Genomic DNA, 5,856 nt, shown 5'->3' with positions numbered 1-5,856 from the left:
CTGGTGGTGACAAAATCTCTAAGCATTTGCTTGTCAATAAAGGATTTTATTTCTCCTTCACTTATGAAACTTAGTTTGGCTGGATATGAAATTCTGGATTGAAAATTCTTTTCTTTAAGAATGTTGAATATTGGTCCCCACTCTCTTCTGACTTGTAGAGTTTCTGCTGAGAGATCTGCTGTTAGTCTGATGGGCTTCCCTTTGTGGGTAACCCGACTTTTCTTTCTGGCTGCCCTTAAGATTTATTCCTTCATTTTGACTTTGGTGAATCTGACAGTTATGTGTCTTGGAGTTGTTCTTCTCGAGGAGTATCTTTGTGGCATTCTCTATATTTCCTGAACTTGAATGTTGGCCTGCCTTACTAGGTTGAGGAAGTTCTCCTAGATGATATCCTACAGAGTGTTTTCCAACTTGGTTCCATTTTCCCCTTCAATTTCAGGCACATCAATCAGACGTAGATTTGGTCTTTTCACATAATGCCATATTTCTTCGAGGCTTTGTTCATTTCTTTTTACTCTTTTTTCTCTACACTTCTCTTCTCACTTCACTTCATTCATTTAATCTTCAATCATTGATACCCTTTCTTCCAGTTGATTGAGTTGGTTACTAAAGCCTGTGCGTTTTTCATGTAGTTCTCATGTCATGGTTTTCATCTCTATCAGTTCTTTTATGATCTTCTCTGCATTGATTATTCTTGTTATCCATTCACCAGTCTTTTTTCCAGGTTTTCAGTTTCTTTGCACTGGGTACGTAGTTCCTCCTTTAGCTCTGAGAAGTTTGATCGACTGGAGCCTTCTTCTCTCAACTCGTCAAAGTCATTCTCTGTCCAGCTTTGTTCTGTTGCTGGCGAGGAACTGCATTCCTTTGGAGGGGGAGATACGCTCTTATTTTTTGAGTTTCCAGCTTTTCTGCACTGCTTTTTCCCCATCTTTGTGGTTTTATCTGTCTTTGGTCTTTGATGATGGTGACGTATTGACAGGGTTTCGGTGTGGGTGTCCTTTCTGTTTGTTAATTTTCCTTCTAACAGTGAGGACCCTCAGCTGCAGGTCTGTTGGAGTTTGCTTGAGGTCCACTCCAGACCCTGTTTGCCTGAGTATCAGCAGCGGAGGCTGCAGAAGATAGAATATTGCTGAACAGCTAGTGTTGCTGTCTGATTCTTGCTCTGGAAGCTTCGTCTCAGAGGTGTACCAAGTTGTGTGAGGTGTGAGGTGTCGGTCTGCACCTAGTTGAAAATGCAGAAATCACCCGTCTTCTGTGTTGCTCACACCGGGAGCTGGAGGCTGGAGCTGTTCCTATTCGGCCATCTTGGGCGCCCCTTCTCTGATGAGTTTTCGGCACACTCTTAACAGATCATCAGAGGGAAGGCACTGAGAGCAAACAGATGGAAGACACAGAAGCTGGGCTGAAGAGGGAGAAAGCTGGGAACCTTCTACAGGGCTACTGACCTGTGGTCACAATACAGGGGATCATTCCTGGCCACCAACGATTTCAGGGGAACAGGTGAGTTCAACTGGCAAGGAGCAACCCACTTTTGCCATGGGCCTTTGGAGTCCCATCAGGAGGAGATCTCTCAACCACCACAGACTCTTTCTTATGTTGGCAGGAAGAGCTGCTTAGAGAAGTGGTAGGGACAGCCGATGTCAAGCCCAGAGGGTTTGGTGTGGGAGTGTCTGTGGCAGAACGTGGCTAAGCACTCCCATCCTCCTAGGCTCAACTTGCTTCCATAGGAGACTTTAGCCCTAAGAGAACTTCTAGACCTGAAATCTGCAGGATGGTCTTGCCCTTCAAATGGGGTAAGTCTGACCTGAGCACCTCTTGGTCTGCTGGCCTCTACTAGTGCCTCGTCCTGGCCACACCTGCTTGCAGTGCAGCCTTAAGTTCCCTGAGGACCCACATCATACTTCTTGCACTAAAAGACCATGCCTAACTGGAAGAAAGCTCCAGTAGGTTGGTCCCCATGCCACTCACCAGCCCATCTGCTCTCTCCCATCACTGCAGCTTTCCCTCGGCCCATGGCAACCCCCCACATCACTTTGCCAGTGTGTGTGCATGGAGAAATTTTGCCATACTTGCCCCACCAGCACATGTGTACATGTGCACCATGCCCTACAACTTCTGCCAGAAGAAATGCACTCTGATCCCCCTGCCCACTGTACCACCACTGCATATGAAACTTTAGTGGGCACAGAGCCTCTCAGCTCTGCCCTAACCAGCCTTTTGCCCCTGTGACAACATGGGTGCCAGAGTGAAACTAGGCACGAACAGCAGAACTTCCCCTACTATGAGCAGCCACAGCCGACACACATAAACCTGTGCCCACCAGTTCCTTGCCCACATGCTAACACCTCCACCAGTTCAATGGCATGCACAGTGGCCAGCAGGGGGCCCCTCTCCCCCTGAGTCATGCTGCCTTCACCACCACTATGAATTTATGCACAAAGGCAGGCACTCCAGCACCCACTAGGATTTTTCCTCAGCCAATGAGTGTGCACCCTGTCATCCTGGTTGCTGCCCCTTACATATGCAAGGATGGATCCTGCTGCCACCACCCTATGAAATGCTTTAACTGGCACCACTGATCAAAGTGTAGTAACCTCCAGTCCAAGGGCACATTGCCTTCACAGAGCAGTGAGTTACTCACATAGAGGAGCCAAAGAACAAAGCCAAGGTGCAATACAAGTCCCCCAGAGTTAGAACAGGCAGTCTAGAAATTGGGAGCTGAAACTTGAACCCCAAAATTTTCCAGAAGTGAAGCCAGTCAACTGAACCCACCTTATACCGTAATAAAGTGCTCAAGATCATCAAATAGGATAAAAGAAAAAAATTCCAAAAAACAGCATTTTCAAAGCAATTTCAAAGATTGAAGGAACATCAGCACAGAAAGATGAGAAAGAACCAGGAAAAGAATTCTGACAGCTCAAAAAGCCAGAGTGCCTTCTTTACTCCAAACAATCACACTACCATTAAAGCTGGGCTGAGATGGCTAAAATGACAGAAATAGAATTCAGAATATAAGTAGGAATGAAGATAATTGAGAATCAGGGTAAGTTCAAAGCCAATACAAGGAAAAATATCAATAAAGTAAGACAGAAGCTGAGAGACAAAATAGCCAGTATAGAAGAAAACACAATCATGTTTTTATGATAAACATATCATAATCATAAACATGATAGAGCTGTAAAGCACACTGCAATAATTTTATAATTTAAACACAAATGTTAAGAATGAAATAAAGCTTAGGAAAGAATCTCAGAGCTTGAAGACTGGCTTTCTGAAACAAGACAGTCAGGCAATAATAGATAAAACAGGATGAAAAGAAATAAACAAAACCTCTGAAACACATGTAATTGTGTGAGGAGATCAAAACTATGACCCATTGCTGTCTCTGAAATAGATGGGGAGAATGGAAGCAACTCAGAAAACATATTTTGGGATATCATTCATGACAACGTCCTCAACCTAGCTAGACAGGCCAATAGGCAAATTCAGAAAAATGCAGAGAAACACAGTAAGATACTTCCCAAGAAGATCATCCCCAAGACATATAATCATCAGATTTTCCAATGTCAAAATGTAAGAAAACAATGTAAAATGGAACTAGAGAGAAACGCCAAGTAACCTACAAAGAGGTCCATCATGCCAACAGCATACCTCTTAGCAGCAACCCTACAAACAAGAAGAGATTTGGGACCAATATTCAACATCATTAAAGAAATTCCAAGCCAAAAAAAGCTTTATAAGCAAAGGAGAAATAAGATACTTTTCAAACAAGCAAATGCTGATGGAATTCATTACCACCAGACTGGCCTTACAAGAGCTCCTGAAGAAAGCACTAAATATGAAAAGACAAGACCATTACCAGCCACAAAAAAAAAAAGCACACTGAAGTATACAAATCAGTGACACTATAAAGCAACCACATAAACAAGTCTGTAAAATAAGCAGCTAACGTTATAATTACAGAATCAAATCCACACATATCAATACTAACCTTGAATGTAAATGATCTAAATGCCCCAATTAAAGACACAGAGTGACAAGCTGGATAACAAACCAAGACCCATTAGTATGCTGTCTTCGAGAGACCAATTTCACATGCAATGCCACACATAGACTCAAAAGAAAAAGATGAAGAGAAGTTTACCAAGCAAAAGGAAAACAGAAGAAAGCAGGGGTTACAAACCAATTTCAGACAAAACAGACTTTAAACCTAAAAAGATTTTTAAAAGATTAAAAGAGCATTACATAATGGTAAAGTGTTCAATTCAATGAGAAAAGCTAACTATCCTAAGTATATATGCACCCAAGACAGGAGTGCCCAGATTTATAAATTTATAAAGATTTTAAAAGCAAGTTCTTACAGACCTTGAAAAAGATGTGAACTCCCACACTGGAAATTTCAACACCCTACTGACAGTATTATAACATAGAGTAACAAAATTATCAAAGATATTCAGGACCTAAACTCAGCACTAGATCAAATGGACCTGATAGACATCTGCAGAACTCTCCACTCAAAAACAACAAATATACATTCTTTTTATTGCCACATGGCACATACTCTAAAATCAATCACATAATTGATCATAAAAAATCCTCTCACAAGGGTTGTCTCTTTGTTTGAAAACCCATTCCCTCTGTCTCTGTATGGAGGAGCTGTTTTCTTCTTCCTTCTTTCTTGCCTATTAAACTTTTTGCTCCATAAAACCACTGCACATGTGTCCATGTTGTTAATACTATTGGTGCGAGACCAAGGACCCTGGTGTTCTTCCAGTCATAGGAGCCATATCATTTTGGTGTGTTGGCCAGGAAAGGGAATTCATTCATCGGACTGCTACAGCTAAGATGGCCAAACAGGAACAGCGCCAGTCTCCAACTCCCAGAGCAAGCGAGACAGAAGATAGGTGATTTCTGCATTATCAACTGAGGTACTGGGTTCATCTCACTAGGGAGTGCCAGAAAATCGGTGCTGATCAGCTGCTGCAGCTCGACCAGCCAGAGCTGAAGCAGGGCGAGGCATCGCCTCACCTGGGAAGTGCAAAGGGGAAGGAAATCCCTTTTCCTAGCCAGGGGAACTGAGACACACAACACCTGGAAAATCGGGTAACTCCCACCCTAGTACTGCACTTTACCAAGAGTCTTAGCAAATGGGCACACCAGGAGATTATATTCCACGCCTGGCCGGGGGGGTACCACGCCCAAGGAGCCTCCCTCATTGCTAGAACAGCAGTCTGCGATCTAACAGCAAGGCAGCAGCGAGGCTAGGGGAGGGGCGCCTGTCATTGCTGAGGCTTAAGTAGCTAAACAAAGTCACTGGAAATCTCCAATTGGGTGGAGCTCACAGCACCTCAAGGAGGCCCGTCTGTCTCTATAGATTCCACCTCTAGGGACAGGGCACATCTAAACAAACAAACAAAAAAAAAGCAGCAGAAGCCTCTGCAGACGCAAACGACTCTGTTTGAGAGCTTTGAAGAGAGCAGTGGATCTCCCAACACAGAGGTTGAGATCTGAGAAGGGACAGACTGCCTGCTCAAGTGGGTCCCTGACCCCTGAGTAGCCTAACTGGGAGATATCCCCTACTAGGGGCAGACCGACACCCCACACCTCACACGGTGTAGTACACCCCTGAAAGCAAACTTCCAAAGCTAGAATCAGACAGGTACACTCGCTGTTCAGCAATATTCTATCTTCTGCAGCCTCTGCTGCTGATACTCAGGCAAACAGGGTCTCGAGTGGACCTCAGGCAATCTCCAACAGACTTACAGTTGAGGGTCCTGACTGTTAGAAGGAAAACTAACAAACAGGAAGGACACCCACACCAAAACCCCATCAGTACGTCACCATCATCAAAGACCA

The sequence above is a fragment of the Mandrillus leucophaeus genome, unplaced genomic scaffold, assembly GCF_000951045.1.
Source record: "Mandrillus leucophaeus isolate KB7577 unplaced genomic scaffold, Mleu.le_1.0 Scaffold844, whole genome shotgun sequence".
Classification (NCBI taxonomy): Eukaryota; Metazoa; Chordata; class Mammalia; order Primates; family Cercopithecidae; genus Mandrillus; species Mandrillus leucophaeus.
Note: the sequence above shows the minus strand (reverse complement) of the source record.